The sequence below is a fragment of the Panthera tigris genome, chromosome A1 (assembly GCF_018350195.1).
Source record: "Panthera tigris isolate Pti1 chromosome A1, P.tigris_Pti1_mat1.1, whole genome shotgun sequence".
Classification (NCBI taxonomy): domain Eukaryota; kingdom Metazoa; phylum Chordata; class Mammalia; order Carnivora; family Felidae; genus Panthera; species Panthera tigris.
The window spans coordinates 23,980,343-24,002,751 of NC_056660.1; the positions used below are offsets into that span (position 1 = coordinate 23,980,343).

Here is a 22,409-nt window from a genome sequence, read left to right on the forward strand (position 1 = left end):
CAGGAAGAAATAGAGGCTACCTCCACTTATTGAGGGTTCACTGTCCGCTTAGGAGATAGTGCCTATGTATGCACTTTCATTTCAGGTCTTTTCTAAACTGCATATTTGATTACAAAGCCACAGGGGATTGCTGGGTTTTTGTTTAGTGAAAATGTTATTAATGGAGATCGACTACTTCAAGTGGGGACTCTAACAAAACAAGGAAGCACTGGCAGGGAAAAAAATCACCTGAATCTTGTTGCCAGCCCACTGTCACAACAGTCCATTTTCCCCATGTATCAGATTGCTTTATTCCAAGGATTGCTTTATTCCAGGTCTTTTGTGCTCCATTCACAAAGTCTCTCATCTCAGAGGTCAGTGTACCGGGGTGGGGGGGGGGGGGGGGAAGGTGTGGTAAGTGCTAGACAGCAGCAGCTAGAGGAGGAAAGACCACTTGCCCCGATGCCCAGGGCTGTTGAAGATTTTTGCTTACTGTTACATTTAGAGACTTCACCCACATCATAGCTTAAATAGGATTTCATGTGGTCTACTGATCTGGAATTATCTGAACCGATCTGGCTGGGTTATAGTTTAGATATTCAAGCGTTTGAGGTTCCATATATTTTGGATATTTTTTTCCAAGTCTTAAGATTTTCTTAGGCCCTTCAGAACACCAAAAGGTCCCCACCTCCCCACCCACCTCAGGCTTTTCCAAGGAGGGAAAGCTTTAGAGTTCTGTTCCTCCTCCCTTATCCCACCAGGTTTTTACATCACCATATGGGATAGGAGGATCCCACAAACAGGGAAAGCCTAAGAAATAGGTGGCCAGGATGTCCCCCAGTTCAGAGCACTTCCTTCACCCCACAGGAAGTGAAAAATCCAGAGAGCGCCCCCACCTACCCTGAGATTCTCAGGTCTCACAAAAGGGTCCCCCCACTAGAAAAGTCTTTAAGTGGATCATGGGATACTACCCTTCCCGAAGGTCAAATACCAGCCTTTTCACTTCCAACCTAGTCGTTCACTGAGGGTCTCTGAAGTCAACCAATCCATGGCATCCCTGCTCCTGAGAGGCAGACAGAAATAGCATGTTGGATTCCTAGGGTTGCCATAACAAAATACTACCAACTAGGCAACTCAAACAAGAATTTACGGTCTCAATTCTGGAAGCTGCAAGTCCCAAGTAAAGATGTTGGCAGGGCCAATTCTGGATGGCTCGGAGAATCCATGTCATGCCTCTCTGTCCCAGCTCCTGCTGGTTTGCTGACAATCTTCTGCATGTCTTCAGTTGAAGGACATCATCTAACTTCTACCTTCATCTTGATAGTGTTATCCCTGTGTGGTCTCCATCATTTCACCTCTTGTACGATCACCAGTTATATTGAGTTAGGGCTCACCCTAATGACCATATTTTCACTTGTTCATCTCCAGAGATCCTATTTCCAAATAAGGACACATTCAGAGGTGCTAGGGGTTAGGATCTCAACATGGGAGGTGGGGGGGGGGGAGGGGGGCAGAAAGGCATCTATGGTCTACTAGCCCCAATCAGTTTCAGCCTCAAATGTTCTTATCACATCTCCCCAGCTAAGTGTCTGCCGAGTTCTGTTAGGTCGACTAATAACCACAGGGCAGATTCCAGCCTGCAAAGGCTTGAGGTCAGATAGGGCCAGACCTGGAACGGTGAGATTTTATTCCAATATATCCTAATACGGACTCAAAAACAAAAACCATTAACTCCAGACACAAAGTTTTATCAACTTCTACCAACAGCCAATCCAAGCCTGAAGTTACAGGAGCTTTAATGCCCCTCTTGTAGCCTAACAGAGGAATCTCATCAGCTAAATTCTAGCCAATTCTAATAAGCAATCTTAACAGAAGGAAGCACTGAGGTGTGGCTCACAGCCACTGAGGAACCCCTAAGTGTGCTTTTTTACCACCACCTACTAGATGGTTCTTCTCTTCTCAGATAGCTGATCCCTGGTCACTCATCAGTTAATGTTTCTATCCTATTCCCACCCCAACAGTTAACTTCCAGCTAATGTCTAGGATTACCTCCTGAGAGCCCATTGCTGGTGCATACTTTTCTGTTTTATCCCATTTAATCCTCACAAGAACTCAGGGATAAATTTGTTTTGTTAAGTATCTAATCCCAGACTTGGCACTATGTGGCCTGGGTCTTCTCCAATAACCCCTCAATTGGATAATGTTCTGAAGCAAAATATACAGGACACCGAAGACCAGGACCCTTCAGGCTGGTTTCCCTTCAGTTCTCCAGGTGCTGTCATGTAGGCAAGTGGATCAGGTTTACAAGAGGCAGCTGGCAATCCTAAGAGGGAAGTTGGTGAATCTTAGAACATAAAAGCTTTGGAAAAAAACCTTAGAGAAGGGGATTAGATCCATGCATGGCAGACACGTAACCCAGATGGAAAAGCCAGAGAGCCACAGACAGGGTGGTTGGCTCCCTTCTGGAACCTCCACAAGGCCCTTGGCAGGGGCCCACCAGCCCAGGACCAAACCAAGACAAACAACAGTGGTGGCCCAGGTCCTCCTCCAGCTGGTTGAGCAACTTCAGGATAGGCCCAGAGCCACCTAGATAGAGCTTAGGCTTTGTGGCACATTAGCATCACCTGTGGAGTTTTAAGGCCTCCTTATGCCTGAGGCCTCACCTGCAGCTCCTAAGAGACTCGGTTCATTCTAAGTATCAATATTTTTAAAGCTCCCAGGTGGTCCCAACATGCTCCAGGGTCGAGAACCACAGAATTAAGGCAAGTGGAGAGTGAAAGTCCACCTGTCTGGTCTTAGCTTTCTCTCCTCCTAGCCCAAGAAATTGGAATCTAGAGTAGTAGCCCAGACAGGTGTCTGTAGAGGGATCTGGGAAGGATGCAGGTAAATGGGGAGTGCGGGGGTGGAGGGAGCCTTAAGCCCACATTTTAACTCTAGAGGTTCTCTGCCCTCATTTCCTCCTTCCACTCCAGCCAGAATCACCAGGAGGGGGACAGAGTAGGGCTTCAGCTGCAGCCCCTTCTTCGGTTATATAGACTTGGTTGTGGTAGCTTATATCCCCAGAGCAATATTAACACACAAGAAAAAAATATCTCAGCATAGGAAGATCAAGTCTCTACAAAAGACACGTAACAAGTAGACCAACTTCTACCCCACAATTCAGAAGTAATACACGACACAAAGGAACAAAATGAGCAAAAAGAAAAACGCAGCAATACTGGATGTAAAGACAGGTTAACATAAAAACTTACAAGATCTTTTTGGGGGGAAAACAATGAAACCTTAAGATTATAGGACATCAAAGACTTAGCCTTTTCAATGCAACACATTTGTACTGGGATAGTTTAGTGTTGTACGTTACAGGACTAAGATATTTGTTCTCCCCCAAATTAGCCCACGGTTTTGATGGTGTCAATTCAAATGCCGGTAGGACTTGAACTTGATGAAATTCCTGTAAACATGTTTCTGGAAAAATAACCACAGCTTGCATGGGGCAGAGGAAGGAACAAGGGAAAAGCCAGGGCCCTCACCCCCCCAGACTGGGCCTCACTTTACCCTACTTGTCTACAGCTCTGAGTTACATTTTAATAGACTAGTAAAAGTGAAAAGCATTGCTTACTTACAGCTTGATCACAGAAAAATTGGAAAGTTAATACAGAAGTCTGAAGGTCATAAAAACCCACCAAGTCCATCCCCTTGAAGGATTCTCAAAGTGAAGATCACTCCAAACGCAAAGTAATGCCATTAAAAACAGTGGGAGCGGGGGAGCCCTCCACACAAGCAAACCTAGTCCTCCCAGGCCGAAGAGCAGCCCCCCACCCTCTCCAGGAGTGTGCACACCTACAGCAACATCCAAACGTTGGAGCAAGAATGGGGCCAGCCAACATACATTTATTTTGCCGCTCTAAAATACTAGCACTTTTGTTAGCTAAAAAAACAAAACAAAACAAAACGTAAATTCAAAACTTACAGTTTCAGCTCAAGGTCCAAAACTGGTCTCACTGGGCCAAATTCAAAATGTCAGCAGGGCTATATCCCTTCCGGAGGCCGTAAGGGAAAAAGCGTCCACTTGAGACTTCCAGCTTCCAGAAAACACCCTCCACTCTCTGCAAAGACAGAAGCACTCTGACATACCTCTCGCCCTCCTCCTCCTCCACTTTTAAGAACGCTAGTGATTAAACCAGACCCACCCAGAAAACCCACGATCCTCCCCCTATTTGAAGGTCAGCGAACTAGCAGCCTTAATTACCCTTTGCTGTGGAACACATCGTATTCAGTTTCCAGGAGACAGATGGAAACTTTGGGGGGGATCGTTATTTCTACCACAAGATGCATTGGGGTCAAATGTTTAGCGGGCTTAAGTTGGTTAAACAATGTCCCTGTTACTGTCACAAACTTTAGAAAAGTGATGAATACATCACGAGTAAGTTCACAGCTTATTTAGCTGATCCACAACCATCCCAGGTGCCTAAAATACTGTTAAAAGGAGGACTTCTCTCCCAGTTGGCTTAAAACCATCCTAACTTTATAAGGCGAGGTGGAGAGCTGAACCAATTTTTCACATGTTCCTATTCCCATTAGATAGATATCCTGTGTGAAAATATCTTTTGGGTTGACTTATTCTAAGTGCTTCAATTTTAACATGTGTCTAGCCTGGCAAGTTAACTTCTCCACAGGATACTAAAGTGAATGAATTAATGTGTTTTGTGGAGTGTGTGTCTGTGGGTTTTAACCTGAATACACGACTCATAAAGGAACTCATTCTTTACCACTTTCCTGCATTTCCTCGAAACTATCTGGCTCATTATATTTTGACTGTGAATTGTCTCCTTAATGTCTTGCAAGGCTCCAGATTGCTTCCACATTTTCAGAAATGAACTATCCAGGGGAAGTAGAACTCTGGAGATGGTTTTTTTTGTTTTCTTTTTGTTTTTTGGGGGACACACACAACATAGCCTTTGTACACCCAGGCTCAGTGATTCAGAATCAATTTTGTTTTACAGAGTATTAGGGGATTACCTGTCTAATGAAAATTTTACACAGTCACAACAACATAAATTTTCTATTCATTCTCAGGGGGTTTCTGCCCCACTCTTACCCCTGAATTCATATAAAGGTTAAGTTGGAAGAAAAACATTCAGCATCAGAACGGGTGTAGGACGCTACTCCTCTGGAACCCATGAAAAGAAAATAAGCATAGTAAGAAATCATGCCAACAAGTCTTATTCAATATGCCTCAAAGATATAGCATAAAATTCCATTAAAAAAAAGAATATAATGGTTAAAATAGTAAATTTTATATTATGCATATTTTACCACAATAAAAAAGAGAATGCAGAGTGCCTTACGGGTATAAATTTCCATTTCTTCCAACACTTAGTGCCTGTAAACTCTCATTATTTTCTAAAATACCTGAAACCATAATAAGAGCGAGTTTAACACTTCGCAGATGTTTAAAAACATATCTTCCAAATATACTGCTAGTGAAAAGCCAAGCACAAAACAATACATGCTGAGTGACTCCAATATAGAGAGTTTACAAGCACACGAAGCTAATCTATTGCAGAGGAAGAAGACCCGGGATCTTCGGGCAGGGGGAGGGGGAGAGGAGGAGTGGCCACCGGGAGGAGTCTCCAGGGTGCCTCTGAGGTGCTGGTAATGCTGTGTGTCAGGTACATGGATTCACTCACCTTCAGTAACTCAGCTCTACCCTCTGGTTATACACTTTTCTTTGTGGGTGTTACACTTCAATAAGTTTTAAGTGTCCACTTTAAACAAGTGGGGGAGGGGTGCCTGGGTGGCTCAGTCAGTTAAGCGACTGACTTCAGCTCAGGTCATGATCTCACAGTTTGTGAGTTCAAGCCCCGCTTCGGGGCCTGTGCTAACAGCTCAGAATCTGGAGCCTGTTTCGGATTCTGTGTCTCCCTCTCTCTCTGTCCCTCCCCTGCTCACTCTCTGTCCCTCTCTGTCTCTCAAAAATAAATAAATGTAAAAAAAAAATGTTTTTAAGTGGAGGAAGTTATAATTTTTTAAATGTTAACATTGTTAATACTAATGTAAAAATGCTAAATTAGGGGGAAAAAAACTCCTGAGGGGTGGATATCAAAGGCTTACAGTACATAATGACTCCACAACCATGAGCCCCGCAACAGCACGTCCCATATCGTATCTCATTCATGACTCAGGGCCATGACTGGCCTTCCCGTGGAGAGCACCAATGTGACTCTAAGTGTGAAACGTGTGCCCAAACACAGGAAGAAGGAGACTCAAGCTAGTTGCACTCACTTTATCAGTAGAGCACGGCAGGGATGTCAGGATCCAGACCTGAGGCTGCAGGGTGCAGGAACCAGGCCTGACTGATGGGACTCGTCAAGCAGCAGATTCTGTGCAGCGGGGTAGTTTGATCCCCCCGCCCCCCCCCCCCCACCACCACCACACACACACACACACACACACACACACACACACACAGGCCTGCGGGCCTGAGGGCTAAGCTGGGCTGAGGCCACACAGCAAAGCAGCTCACAGACTGTGGAGCCAGGCCAAGTGCATCTCAAAGTCCTAGTTCCTACCTAGGATTGTGTGACTTTAGGCAAGTTACTGTGTGACTTCAGGAAGGAAACTTCACTTCTCTGTGCCTCAAATGTTTCATCAGCAAATGAAGAGACTGTAGTATGTACTTCACAGGGTTGCTGCTAAGGATCAAGTGAGCTAATTGGTATAAAGTGCTCAGGCTAGTACTTGGAACATCGGAAACATCACAGAAGGATTTGCTGTTACTATTTTTACTATTCTTATCACTACCACCACGGCATAGTGTCCCTGAAGTAGTTAGGTTGTAAAGATCAAGTATTATCAACTCCAGGATATTAGAGAAAGAGTAATATCTGTAGAAAGCCCTCATATTTAATAACTTTACCTTTCACCTAAAAAGCCCTAATTTACCAGAATTTTTCCTGGCCCAAATGACCTCTTTTTTGGGCAAACTCTTACCCTTACCCCTATAACCAAGATAATGAAGATGTGTACCATCTAGTCACAATTTCTCTTTTTATTTCCCAAAGGCCTCTGAATTTGCCTGTTCACTTATTCCACAGATCTTTATTTAGTATTTACCATTTAAATACTATGTGCCGGGCAGCCACTATCTTAGGAGAATGCCTTGATTTTATGGGGTTCACATTCATGAAAAGAGACAGACAACAAACAAGCAAATAAATAGACCAACAAAAAATTTCATGGAGTCACAAATGCTATGGAGAAAACAAGTCAGGGAAATGTGCTATCGAGTGACTCAGGTAGGGGTGAGGAAGGACTAATTTATGTGAACGTCTCAGGAAGGGCCTCACTGAGGAGAGGGCATTAAAACTGATGCTGAAGAATAAGAAGGAGCCAGCCTTGGGATTGTCAGTGGAGGGCATGTTCCTGGCAGTGGGATCAGGAAGTTCTAAGGCCCTACTGTGGAAACCAGCTTTTGGGGTTGAAGGATCAGAAAGAAGCTAATGCGGCTCAAGCAATTCATCAAGAAGGGATAAGCGTAGGAGACAAGGAAGAAGAGGTAAGCAGAGCCTTATAACCAAGTAAGGAGTTCGGACATTGTTCTGAGTGTAGTGGGGGACCTCTGAGAGTTTTAAGCAGGGGTGGGGGTACATAGGTAAAGGCAGAAACAGTGAGGGTAGCTCAGGTTAGAAAAATGAGTTGCTAGTTGGGGACTCTCTGTGTCCCTTCCTCCACAGACACTGTCAGAACAAGAGCTTATCCACCCTCTGTGACACCTGTGTGACTGGATCTGAATCCAAGGGGATTGCATCTTGCTATAATCCAGTTGTGAGTCTTAATGGCTTGGAGTACTGAGACAGCAGTGGAGATGGAGAGAGGTGGACAGATTTGGACAGAAAATATATTTCAGAGGTAGAATTAATAGGATGTGGGTGAGGTTTTTCCAAGAGGAGGCTAATGGAAAGAACGACTTCTAAGTTTTTGAGCCGTGCACCTGGAAGGATGCTAGCACCATTAGCTAAGATGGGGAAATGATGGGAAGTGGGCATTCAGGGGATAGGGAGGCAGTGTGCATTCCAGAGTTCTATTGTGACCGTGAAAGGTTAGGGGTGCCTATTCAAGACATCCAAGCTGAGAGGCGACATAGGTAGCTAGATATTTGTTTACTCCTTATTAAACAGTTGTTTGTGACCTTGAATAGAATACTTTTATTGAAGAGCTTCATGAGCCCTGCGGTGGAGGTTTGATTTGTTTTCCATTCCTTATCTCCGGTTTCTATTCCTACCTCCCATGTATAAGATCTCACATAACGTTCAAGTGCATCTCAACATCTCAAGTGTTACAAATAAACACTTGTAATCCTTAAAGCCTAACGAAGTATTTGTTATAAAATGAAAGCAAATGCAAAAGCTGACTAAACGCTGAGGTAGTCAAAGGCCCTCTAGACTAGGGATCACAAGGCCAAGGTCCTAACACAAAGCGAGGTACAGAAGAAAACCAATGAGGCCTATGTTGGAATCCTAGTCCATTCATTCACTAACTGAAAACCTAGAGCCAATTACAGAATATTTTGGAAACACAGTTTTCTCCACCTGAAAATGGGGATAATAACTCTTGCCTTACGGGTACCTTGTGGGGATGAAATTTGTTGAAGGCTTACACAGTGTCTGACATATGGCAGATACCTGTAAGTATAGGGTTTGTCACTCTTTTTGCCAGTACACTACTCTTTTATCAGTGTAAACTTGCGCAAAGCATTTAATATCTCTCTACCTTAGTTCACCAACTATGAAAGGAAGATGCTTCACCAGCTGATCATTAAGCTCCATGTTAGGTCTTTGAAAACAACAACAACAAATGATCATCTTGATAACAACCAGATAACACTTCTTGGTGAAGGCTGCTTTTTAATCTGATATCACTGCATCTTTCTGCAAAACCACTTAGACCAAAGAAGACAGGGCATTCAGAAGCAGAAATTAGACCAGAGAACTGTATCTCCGATGTCACAAAAATGTTCTCCCCCCAAACCACTAAAATTTCAGGATACAAACGACTATGCAGAAGATGGAGTAAATGAAATCTCACCACAAACACAGTCTTAGAGGAATCAAAACCCAAAGCTCTTCATCTCAGGCTTCCTAAACTGGATGGGAAGTTTGGAGGTCTGGGCCAGACCATGTGGGAAAGGTGGAACTGCAGAGAAATTTCTAGAATCCTAGCAGCTCAAAGAGATGGTGGCTAAGATAGGAGGGAGATCCTGAAGTTTAGCTCAGGTTAGAAAAATGAGTTGCTAGTTGGGGACTCTCTGTGTCCCCTCCTCCACAGACACTGTGAGAACAAGAGCTTATCCACCCTCTGTGACACCTGTGTGACTGGATCTGAATCCAAGGGGATTGCATCTGACACCCATGCTGAGATCAAGACGCTGCTTGATCGATGGGCTTAGGAACCAAAACAAAAACGTGATTGAGCCTTGTGATAGAAATAGTGTCAATCTATCAATGCAGGACCAGTGACCCCAAGAGCAAAGCCAAGATAAGAAGCCCATAAGATATATGAATAAAGAAGAACCCCAGATAAAGTTTATTTGAAGTTCCAAACCTGTGCCAAGCTAACTGAATAATGAAAAATTTGTCTAGCCCAGAGATATGTGTTCTCTGGCTTGTACAATGTGTATTTTTTTTAACTGAACCTGATTGTCCTTAGACACTTCCCAGTTTACCAAGTACTGTTCTATCTATCACCTTATACCCCACAACATGGCTCAGTTATATGACCACGCTAGCCCCACAAACATTTCACAGATACTGGTAGGTAATTTCCAGATTGGCTTATTTTAAAATATTAAACACTTGAACGTATGCTGACCACAGAGATGGCAGAGAAAAGAGAACAATCACAGGAAAAAAGATGAACATAGGAAAATGTCAGAAATTCTAGCATCGCCATCTTTGGGAGAAGCATCTCCCAGGCCCAGCTCAGTTACAGCAGCTACAAATCATGCCATATAAAGGTCAAGTTAAATGGGTTCTTGACATATTTGTGGCTGCCTGTCTCTTTCAACTAACCTTTCTATATTTAGGGAAATTCCCAAGTAGCAAAACTCAAATTCCAAGCCTTCCCTATAGCTAGAACATTGGCTCATCGCCTAGATTCACCCAAATAGCAGTACCCTGGCAAAACTGTGATGTAGAAAAGAGCAAAGTGAACAAATAGGTGAGCAAACCACCTCTATCTTTGCCAGCATGGAGGTGGCTGAGGTGTCCGGCTTCCAGCAGTTGCGTAATTGAGTCCCTGATGTGGAAGTGGCATTGGTGAGGCAGGACCTTCTGTTGTTGTCGCCCCTGGTGCTCAGAGGACAAGGAAAACAGACATTTCCTCATCAAACCAAATTTGTAATGCAGTTTTACTCCTGGAATTTCAGCCTGGAGCCCAGCCCTGTCAAGAATTCTTTGAACTACTCCGTATCATTTTATTAAACTCATTTTCTGCTACATCAGCCCAAATCAGCTTCTGTTGCTTCAAACCAAAGTACCCTGACTGATAAAACAAGCGACGGCAGACCCTCCTTTCATTGGGGGTGCCTTGGGAGAAAGCCAATCACGCTGATATCTGTGAACCCTAACACCTGTGAAAGAAACCCCAGATTTTGTAAGGCCATCCTTGTTCCCACAGAGGAAGTACGCAGTAGAAATCTCTCTTTATCCTTGCTCTGTGAATCCTAGCATGTACTTTCTAAAGCAATATCATATTACACACCTGTTACTCAGTACTCCTGGCAGTTGACTTAATTGTCACCATTCACAGAAGAGGCCATTAAATTTTCATCATTTGCTAGTCAGCTATGGAAAATTACAGCTTTGAGGAGTCCATTATCAACCATTCTGGGCAATGGTCTTGCTCTACGAGGCCTCTAGGTAAGTGATAACCAGGTTCCATATTAACAGACTTCTACATGAGCAAGCGAGGCACATATTTTTAAGCTAAACTGTAAAGATGACATCAGGCTGGTTTGGATTTCTGTGACATCCAAACAAGCGGCATTGGAGGTCTCAGCTACAGAAGGGATTTTTAGACAGAATAAAGAACTCAGCACATTAAGGAAGGCTGTGGAGCATTCTTCTCTATGATTTCCATCTACTAGACAATACTGTATTTATTACCTAGAGAACAGCAATTTTCATTGTCCCTCATGATAAGTTGTTAAAGGGGATACTATTAAATAATAGAACATTCCCCATTTTAAAGGTGAAAGATCTCACAGGGATTAAGCGGCTTGCTTAAAAGTCATAGGGAATCCAAACGTGGGTTTTCTGATCCCAAGCTGATAGTTTTCCTCCTACATCAGTGGGATTTCTGAGGATACCTGAGATGCTTTCAAGATGTCCAAGAAATTGATACTATTTTCATAACAACAAAAACAAGAACAACAATACTAATATCCAAGGAAAAGAAATCACTATCTCAAAGAGATATCTGCACCTCAATGTTTGTAGCAGCTGTATCACAATAGTCAAACATGGAAATAACCTAAGTGCCCAACGATGAATGGATGAAGAAAATTGGCTTGTATATCTATATAGATAGATAGATATGTGTATATTATGTAGATATAGATATAGATACAGATAGATACAATGTGACATTATTCAGCCACGAAAAAGAAGAAATTCCTGTCATCTGTGACAACATGGATGGACTTTGAGGCCATTATGCTAAGTGAAATAAGTCAGAGAAAGACAAATACCGTATGACCTCTCTTGCATGTGGAATCTAAAAACATCAAACTTATAGGAACAGAGAAGAATGGTAGTTACCAGGAACTGAAAAGCGGGGAAAATGAGGAGGTGTTGGACATAGGGTGCAAACTTTTACTTATAAATAAGTTCTGGGGTTTCCGAGGTACAGCATGGTGACGACAGTTAACAAAACTGTATTGTATATTGGAAAGTTGCTGGGAGAGTAGAGCTCTAATGTTCTCACCATAACAATAACAATGAAACGGGAATTGTGTGAGGCGAAGGATGTGTTAACTAACCTTATTGTGGCAAATACATCTCAATGTATAGGTGCTTCAGATCATCACACACTACAGCTCAAACTTGCACAATGTTACATGTCAATCATATCTCCATAAAGCTGGCAAGAAATCAGGTGTTATCTTCTCTTTTCCCTTTCATCCCTTTATAAGGGTACAGTGGAGTTTTCTGGAGGATATGTTGTATGTGATATAACAGACTAAAACAGAAGCGTCTGTGAGAATCCAGCTGTGTCCTATTAAACCAGCCATAAGAGAAACTTTCAAAACTACAAAATAGTGCCATTCTTCTAATGACATTTGACATTTGCCATTCTTCTATTGTTCTGGAAAATATAATTCTTTTCCATAAAAATGTTATTTATGTTGGGGCGCCTGGGTGGCTCAGTCGGATGAGCGTCCGACTTCAGCTCAGGTCACGAGCTCACAGTCCGTGGGTTCGAGCCCCGCGTTGGGATCTGTGCTGACCTCTAAGAGCCTGGAGCCTGTTTCAGATTCTGTGTCTCCCTCTTTCTCTGACCCTACCCCACTCATGCTCTCTCTCGCTCTCGCTCTCTCTCTCTTTGTCAAAAATAAATAAACATTTAAAAAAATGTTATTTATGTTAATATGGAATGGGTTTATTAGTTTTCTTTTTAAATGAATTGATACATCATTATTTTAAGTGCCCTCGGTTTTCATTTCTAATACCACAAATATTTATAGGTATAATCCACAGAAATAAAGATTCTTTAGAGTCCTTTATCATTTTTAAATGTGTAAAGGAGTCTTGAGACCAAAACATTTGAGAACTGCTATCTCTCATTATAGCTGCCTTTAAAAAACAAGAACCCAGGGGCACCTGGCTGGCTCAGTCAATTAAGCATCTGACTCTTGATCTTGGCTCTGGTCATGATCTCACTGGTTCGTGAGTTGTAGCCCCACGTAGGGCTCTGCATTGACAGCATGGAGCCTGCTTGGGATTCTCTCTCTCCCTCTCTCTCTTCCCTTCCCCTGGTCATGCTCATGCACATTCTGTCTAAATAAATAAATAAACTTTAAAAAAAAATCCAGGCTAAATACAGATTTCCCTTGATTGTATTATTTTTAACCAACTGATGCCCCTGTTAAACCTAGTTTTTCTGCTTACATCTCTGTGCCGTCTTTCTCCCTAGTCTTGGTTTGGACTGAGGAGTTCATGTGTGACAGCAAACAGTCTTGGAATGGAAAGCAGCGATTATAGACTCAAGCACCTCCTTCCTCTCAAATCCCTAAAGTACCTACTTCACTGTATATTCAATTAATATTTGATTAACGGGTGGATAACTGAAACTGATTGCTAACACAGAGAGGCCTGCTTGATGCCTCTGAGAAGTAACATGTGTAGTTCACAGGTGCATGCCAAACACAGCAGAACGCAACCTAGCAAGGCCAGGTGCACCGGGGTCCTGGGTGCATAGCAATCATACACCTGTCTCCCCCATCCAGATCATACTGCCATCCAGATTCTGTTCACTCACAGGACGTGAATCAGCAACTCGTCTCCTACACAGCTTTTTCCCCCGGAGACGGTAACCCACAATGAGCATCACATGCTGAGCTCACACATCCATCCATCTTTATCCATGTGGCTGCTTTTGTCCCTTGATCTCATTCTCTTTTTTTAAATTTTTTTTAATGTTTATTTATTTTTGAGACAGACTGCAAGTGGGTTAGGGGCAGAGAGAGAGAGGGAGACACAGAATCCGAAGCAGACTCCAGGCTCTGAGCTGCCAGCACAGAGCCCGACATGGGGCTCGAACTCACGAGCTGTGAGATCATGACCTGAGCCGAAGTCGGACACTCAACCGACTGAGCCACCCAGGCGCCCCCTCTTGATCTCATTCTACTCCGCACCACTGTCTGTCTAGATTAGGTGTGTGTATTTTATCTTAGGAGATAAAGATCTTAGGCTCCATGAAGGTTCTCAAAGGCCTTTCGAGGTACCCAAGAGTCTAGCATAACACTAAGTAAATTATAATCACTGTCATCTCAAAAGTTTACAAAATAGTTCAGACACATGGCCCCACTGTTTTCTCACCAAAGCCCTATATGTAAATTACAGAAGGTCCTCTGTTTATGTATCTGCACCTCACAGAGGGAGGCTTCAAAGTTAAGCAACCTAAGGTCACACAGTCGGTGATTGTCAGCCAGGGTGCACGCGTGCCTCTTGGGGTGGCCCAGTCTGTACTTACCTCACTGCATCAGGCTCTTATTTGTCAACACACACTCATTCAGTCTATCTGAAAGAGAGCTTTGAGAAAAATAACAGCCCTACATCCAGACTATGAGCCAAAACATACAAGAATAAGCCCAGGTCTCCTGATTCCCACTCAGGCACTGTATTTTATAGCATCTTTCCCCTGGTGATTTTAGCTGTCAAAGTAGTCAGTGCACGTGCTAGTTAATCTTATATGTTCTTCTCTCCGAAAAGTACACAAATTATTAAGTATCATTGCAATACCCACTTTCCTTCTTTCTGCCCTCAGTGGCTAATTGGGAAGCCACATTTTATTGTGTTTTCCCAGCGAAAATGAAGGGAAACATTATAAAATAATGCAGTAAATTCAAGCTGTGTCACTAAAGTTGATTATGATTCCTTCTTTTTTTTTTTTCTCCCTTTCACTGACTCACTCATCAATCCCACAAAATGCTGGAGTGGCTTCCAGTAAGTAAAAGATACCCCTGCCATTAATGAGATTATCGCCTCGTGGGTGAAATGACACTTCCAGAGAAAAATTCTAAGGTATTAGAAGTGTGAATTAGCACAGCATAAATTATTTATGAAGGTGATGAAGGAATATAGACTAAAAGAGCTCTTATTACAGGGAGAATTTTAGGAAAGCTTCATACACGGCATGTCCTTAAAGAAAGATGTCATGAGATATATCTTAAATGTAGGGAGTGGTTTGGGCACATAACCTCCTTCTGCAGCCCCCCAAACCCAAACAATCATAGAGTCAAAGCAAAACCAGTATGCTTCCTCTGCAAATGGAGCCACAAAATGAGGTTATTTCAGTCTCCCATGCCCAGCCAGATGCCACCCATAGGGCCCTGCTACAGAGACATTCTGGAGCCCCCACTGGTTGGTAGAGTATTTCAGGAAAGAGGATGGAATCAGAACTGAACCAGGGCAAAATGGAGAAGTGAGTCTACCTTTCAGTTACTATTTACAGTACACATTTCCCCAGAGGAAACGTGACATGCCATCGATACCACATCCTCTCTGACCTGCATCCCTGAGCTACAGCCTGTGTCTTCTCTCCTGTGACTGCTTTCCTTTCCAAGGGCCACGCCCCCAGGGTTCTTCCCGGCTGTGCATCTCTGTGCCACTACAACTTGGGCTTGGATTATTAGTTAACCGTCTGAGGTGTTACAGGTACAAAACAATGGGACCTCTCTCATTCTAGCAGTGGCACATTGCAATGTTCCAGCAAGCAAGCCACTGGGAAAAGACACAGGTGGGAGCTGGCAGATTTTGAGAGTTCTTCAGATCATATTATGTGATTGGCTGAGAAATCAAGCTATATGTAACTCCATTCTGAATCGTTCAAGAGATGGCATAAAGAAGAGAGACCGCCACCTGACTATGTCAAAAATTGACAACGTTGAATGATCACATTAAGGCCAGATCACAAAGACCTTGTAGGATGGGCTCAGTAGTCGGTAATGGCTTGAGCATTAGGGCAACTGTCGTCCTTCATTATGTCATATTATAAATGCTGCTTTGGGAAAGTGTAAGAGAGGCTAAGGGAAGGAGAATTGACAACCTGTGGGCCTGGATTATGTGGTCACCTGCTGCAAGCCAACTTTCCAGCTACCATCCCTGTGGCTGAACACACTCTAGACCACAGTCTCTGAAATGAGACGTCACATGTGAGACCCATTCCCCATGCTTTCAGAAAGAATCGCTACAAGATCTTTTAAAACAAATGGAGGAAACGATGTGATACTTTAAAGATGAGGTTTAGTAATATGGAGCAGAGATGATTTTTTTTTAAACAAACCTCTGTTTGTGAGCATATTGCTAAAAGAAACTTTTCCATTCTTGGTGAATAGTGTAATATCTGCATATTTAAAAAAGGGTCAGTGGATGACAAGTTGAAGCATTTGAGAAGTTTCTCTACGAATTGTGATTCCAACAGCAAAATGAGGCTCTGATCATTTATCCACATGCCAACATATCATTCAGATTCTATGTGGGATACATAACACATTGATGGGAAAAGATGGTACATGGAAGTCAATCTGCCTTGGAAGGAAAGACATGATGGGCTGCCAGGTGTCAGAGCGACAGCTGACAATCCACATCCTGCAAGTCAGAATTCAGTCCCTTTACCTTTCAGTGCAAGATCATCATAGTAAAGCACAACTTCCGGGCTACGAAACTGAAAGGAAACAGAATGACGGTCTGAAGAGCACGAGACCATCTTTCCAGGAATCCATGACAGGGCAGTTGGGCCAGTGGCTTTCGGTAGTTCCCGACTGGCTATACTTCAGGGAGACTGAGTATTTCTTCTGAGTATCTCCTATCTCCTGGGACAGAACACAAACTTTAAGCCTTTGGGGGCATTTAGCCATAACAGTCAAACTATTAAAACAAGGATGGGTAGCTTTATACAATAACTCACGCAACACATTTTTTCCCCCAGATAACTCATAGCCAAGTTGAGGGAGGGGTGGAGGCAGGCTTCTTTCCCTGGAAACTCTCCATCATTTCTCCACTTGAGGTCAGCCCGAGCCTTTTGGAAATTAATAGAGTTGTTTAATAAAGGCAAAGGGAGCAGCTGTAAGACTTTCCTCTATTTACTCTTCTTTCAAAATAAAGACATTTGTACTATGCTTTTCACCCTACACATCCCAGGTTCTCAGCACTAGTTGCGTATCAGGATCACCCAGGTGTTGTTTTGTTTGAGTAACAATGTTCATGTGGGGTCCGAACATTACCATTTTCTAAAAGTACTAGTATCAGAACCTCTGGGAATGGTGCCCATGCAATGTAATTTTTAAAAGCTCCCTAGGTAATTCTAATATGCAGCCAAATTTAAGAATAACTACCATACTGGGGCACCTGGGTGGCTCAGTCACTTAAGCGTCCGACTTCGGCTCGGGTCATGATCTCACGGTTCGTGAGTTCGAGCCCCGCATCGTGCTCTGTGCTGACAGCTCAGAGCCTGGAGCCTACTTCAGATTCTGTGTCTCCCTCTCTCTCTGCCCCTCCCCTGCTCATGCTCTGTCTCTCGCTGTCTCAAAAATAAATAAAACGTTAAAAAATTTTTTTAAAAAAAGAATACCATACAAAAGAGGAAACTAGGTGTTGATTATAAGGATTTTAGTTTTAGAATAGCTGTCTGACTTCAAAGAATAATGTCTCACCAGAGGAAACTTTGACTTTGAGATTAAAGAATGAAAAAAAGAAAGTATCAAAACACAGAGAATCATTAGAGTGTGTGTGTGTGTGCTCTTGACACAGGGCAGCGATATAATTTAGTGTTTATTAACTGCCTTGGGGCCTGGAACTTTTTTTGATAATCTGTGTCAAAAAGTAAGCACATATATGAAAATTGTGCAGATTTCAGAAACATCACAGACTTCCTGAAACCAATGTTAAGGACCTCTGGTATAGTTGCAGACTTTCGTAGCTACTCTTGTAAATAAGCAAGTAGGAAAAAAAAATCATCCATAAGAAATGAGAAATTTACATAGGAGTCTGGATTTTGCCCCTAAATTGCTATGAGTGTAAATAAGTCACCTAAGCTTGCTAGCCCTCAGCTTTTCCACAAACTGAAATTTTTATCTACCCATAGGACAGTGTGGGTAATGTTTTTACGATTTTGTAAAAAAAAGAAAAAAAAAGTCGAGTGAATGAATACATGTGAAAGTACTTTGAGAAGTTATGATTTATTATTAGAGATATTAAGAATTAATCTAAAAAGAAACATAATTTCTTGGGTAACTGACATGTTGATCTAGCTCTCACTTTTATCTGCCTGGTCAGCAGACCATAGATTATAAGAAATTTAGCAACTCTTGAACTATACACTTCCTATTAGAAGGATGAGTCCCAGCCCCAGTTGCCCTTAGATACCCCATCTCTCTCTCCCTGCCGTATGACTGTCCTGCGGTATTCACAAATGGCGCTTTCTGTCAAACTGATAGTAAAACCATTCGTATTACTGGAGAACATTCGGTGTGAGTTAAAATACAAAGGAAAGGAAGTAGTTCCAGAGGAAATGAAACCCATGAACCCAAATTCAGTCTTTTTCACGATAGCCCTGAAGTATTTGTTTCTTTCCCCTCCACCTCCCACAACACCTGAGGCCCTGCGGACTCCATTGTCGTGTTCCCTATCAGAGGATCATACCTAGTAAGGCAACCTTCTTATTTCCCAAGGAAACGCTCCTGCAGAAGCACACTCAGTCCCAAGATAATAAAGCGTAAAAAGCTAGGATTAAGAATAAAGCTTATCTTTCACAGCCAGTGCTCCAGAGTTAAGGCCATTCACCAGACCATGGTTAGATGTTAACCAGAGGTGCAAACTTAATGTGCAGAGTAAGCAGAGGCACCCTAAAACAAGACACCGGCCCAAGTCTTCATGCTCCTGGGTGTCAATATTTCCCACGCATTTCATTGTCTGAATTTTCACGAAAAAAACAAAATGATAATGTGCATGGAGGAGCCAGTACTGATATTGAATCCTGACAGCTATTTACCACTCCTCAGAAAAATATATTAAACAAAATGCAGAGTCACGTAGTTTAAGCTACTGTCTATTTGTTCATAAAGGAAAATGCTTTATATGCAGAAATTTCAAGTGAGAGGAGATGTCAGGTCTCCAAAAGCAGCTATTATCAAACAAAGCAGCCAGAAAATTAATGCACTGCAGATGGCTGTGACCGCAACCTTGGATACGAGCCAGTGTCTTCGTCTCTCTTGGTAGGAGAGTTTTTGAACTCTCTCCTACCCACAAAGCCTCCTTAAATGTTCTCGTTCTTTGACATAAAATTCTTTCCCCTCTTTTACAGAGTATTGCTTTAACTGTCTAGTTTTTCTTTCCATAAACCCTTGCTGACCTTTACTACAAGTGAGGCACTAAAAAAGAATGGTAAATTGACAATAGTCAGGACATTCGTGTTAAATGTAAAGAGGAATGGGCCATTTAAAGAACAATCAGGTTGATTCTCCTCCTCCAAATCAAGGTCCCCCTTCCAGACAGCCTGCGTGTGTCTTCGTTCCATATCCGATTTATAAAGAGGGTTTTTTTTAATTTTTTTTTAAATGTTTATTTATTTTTGAGAGGGAGAGAGAGAAACATAGCACAAGCGGGGAAGGGGCACAGACAGAGGGAGACACAGAATCCAAAGCAGGCTCCAGGCCCCGAGCTGTCAGCACAGAGCCCAATGTGGGGCTCCAACTTACAAGCTGTGAGATCACAACCTTAGCCAAAGTCGGGCGCTTAACCAACTGAGCCACCCAGGCGCTCCTTGCCATATGCAATTTAAAGTGGCTCTTTATCCCAGGCAGCTGAAAGAGGGAATCTCCACTTCGTAAAATGGCTCCATCATCCCTTTTTCTCCCTGGCTACAGAAGTTGAGCCATTCTGGAGGGTGTGTGTGCTTTTGTTCTTGCCAAACAAGTACACTCATCTGACTTCCAAATGACTGAAGAGTTTTGTGTTTTAAGTAGTACTTTATTCTGGTTAATTGAGAATTGCCACTCATATAAACCACCAACCAGGCTGCAAACAAAATAGGGCAAAAGACTCACAGTAGCAACTTCCTTTGCATTAGGAAAATGCACACCCAAGAGTTTAATAACAAAACCATATACCTTTTTACACAGTTGGTATTTTGTTTATGTGTAGCATGACTAATAGTAATGGCTGTAATTCATCACAACAGAAAAGCAATCAACCGCTCTAGCTGTAGAAAATTAAAATTGATTGAGACCTTTTGTCTACCCTGGCAGAAGCTAATAATTACATCATTATTAACAATATAGCCAGTAGCCAAATTTTTTTAACTTCTTTTGGTTTAAGACAAAATAGAACAAAATCAAGTTAATGTATTCAAGTTGAGTAATTCTGTGGAGCAGGCTACTCCCATGTGGATCTACCATTGGCAGAACATCCACTCTGGACTAAGGACTGTCCTAGGTGTTTGCACGTTGGATTCATTTTATCCTCCCCACATCCACGGAGGCACGATGGTGATAGATGAGGAACTATGAAAATGAAGTAACCAGCCCAGGAGCACAGAGCTAGGACACAGACTCAAATCCAGGGCCTGTCTCACTCCAAAGCCTCCATTCCAACCAATGAGCAACTACACTGTCGAACAAAGACCTTCTAGATGAGTACAGGAAACACCTGTCACAGGTACATACTCAAACACCTGGAAAACAAAACATTCTTCTTAGAAACCATCTCTTAATTTTTGTGATCCAGAGTTTTCTGAAGGCTAAACAAAACTGGTACGTATACAGTCTCAGAGGATGTCCCCGGGCCATAGAATGTTCCCAACAACAGGCCAGGGACAGAGAGGAATAAAGGAAATGAAGAGTCATTAACCACACTCAGCGTCCTTAAGACCAAGCTCTGATGTCACTTATTTCCACCTTCCAAGAATACTGGGATGGCCCGGCATGGACAAGTGACAAATACTTGTCAATTAAGTTTGTGAAGATAATGGCAAACGCCACTGAGAAAGACTTGCGTTAAACATTAACTCAAGCTAATGTCCCCTCCTTGCAAGGATGGCCAATGTGAGGTTAGGAGAGTCAGGTGCGTGGTTGGATGGAGCTGAACTGTGTTCTGAGTATGCACAAACTAGATTACAGAGCCTCAAAGGAAGTTTTTCCAGATGGATAGAAGAGTCCGACAAGCAGCAGCTCCCAAATCTGGAATGAACCTGTGTTCTTGGCTAGACTGTGGCCATTTATTAGGCTCTAACTGATGGTCAGAAGCAGTGAGCAAGATGCTCCCTGTTACACAGCTCTGAGGTAGAGGGTTGGAAGAAACTTTGTTCTGATGTTCTCCCAGGGTGCCCCTGAGGCATCAACCCTTTCATGAAAGAAGCCACCTTAAACTAAGTTATACAAAGTAGTTATTTGATTCATGTTTTCTCTCCTTCCTCTCTCCCTGACTCTTCCTTTATGGCAAACACATGATTGTCTTGGTCTGTCCCAGGCCAGTAGAGGAAGACATTCCCAGTCCCCCAAAACTGCACAGTGGTGGTAGTGGCCGGCTCAATCTCCCTTAAATAAGGTCCTACATCATGGGGGAGAAATTAGCACCATTAGAGGCCAAGTGTTCCTTTAACTCACTTTGTTCTCTCTTCTGCCTAACCCCTGCACCTAAGGGAGCTGCATGGGTTCTCTAAACTTCGATGATGGAACAGTCGACCATGGGCTAGTGTTCCCATGTATTCTCTCATCTCATACCTAACTCCCGTATTTATCAATAAAAGTTTGTGGCTGCTTATGATTTTGTATTCCACCCTTATGAATGTTCTACTACTAAAAACATATAACGATTTTTATGAACCAATTGGAAATTTGAACGCTGATTCCATATTTAAAAATATTAAGGAAATATTAAATTTCTATTTAGGAGTGGGAATGATACTGTGATATTTGGGGTTTTTTAAAGAATGCATAGCTTTTGGGGCGCCAGGGTGACTCAGTCGGTTAAGCGTATGACTTGGTTTCAGCTCAGGTCATAATCTCGCAGTTTGTGAGCTTGAGCCCTGTTTCAGGCTCTATGCTGACAGCATGGAGCCTGCTTGGGATCGTCTCTCTCTCCCTCTCTCTCTCTGCCCCTCCCCTGCTCTCTCTCTCTCTCTTTTTCAAAATAAATAAACTTTAAAATATAAAAGAATGCATAGATTTTATATCTATATATGAAAATATTTACAGATTGGATGATATGCTGTCTGGGATTTGTTTCAAAATAACATGGGAGGAGTTGCAGCAGGTGGGAGTATGGGTGAAACAAGATTGCCCTTGAATTAATTATTGCTGGAGCTGGGTAATGGGTTCATTGCGCTAGGTTTGTTTTGGTTTTTCAGTGGTACTTTTTCTGTATGTGTGAGAACTTTTTGATAGTAAAAAGCTTTTTTAAAAAAGAATCAAAATTAGCTAGATTAAAAAAAAATAAAATATAAAATATAATTGGTGACTTACTTTTAATTCACATTAGAAAATTATATTTTTCAAAAATACTTTAAAATATGTACAATTTGCATGATTGAATGTTAAATGGAATAGGAAGATCTAAAACTGCACATAAAATACTGCATATACATAATTATTTACACATGCATATAAATGGAAGAAAAACTACATAAAATGTGTATCAGAATTTTCCCTGTCT

At 42.4% G+C, this 22,409-nt stretch overlaps 1 protein-coding gene across 1 annotated transcript in view; it reads left to right on the plus strand.

Annotated features, from left to right (window-relative positions):
- HTR2A (5-hydroxytryptamine receptor 2A) overlaps window positions 1-22,409 on the plus strand; it is a 56,764-nt gene that overhangs the window by 32,745 nt on the left and 1,610 nt on the right. The gene's annotated exons all lie outside the window — the stretch shown is intronic.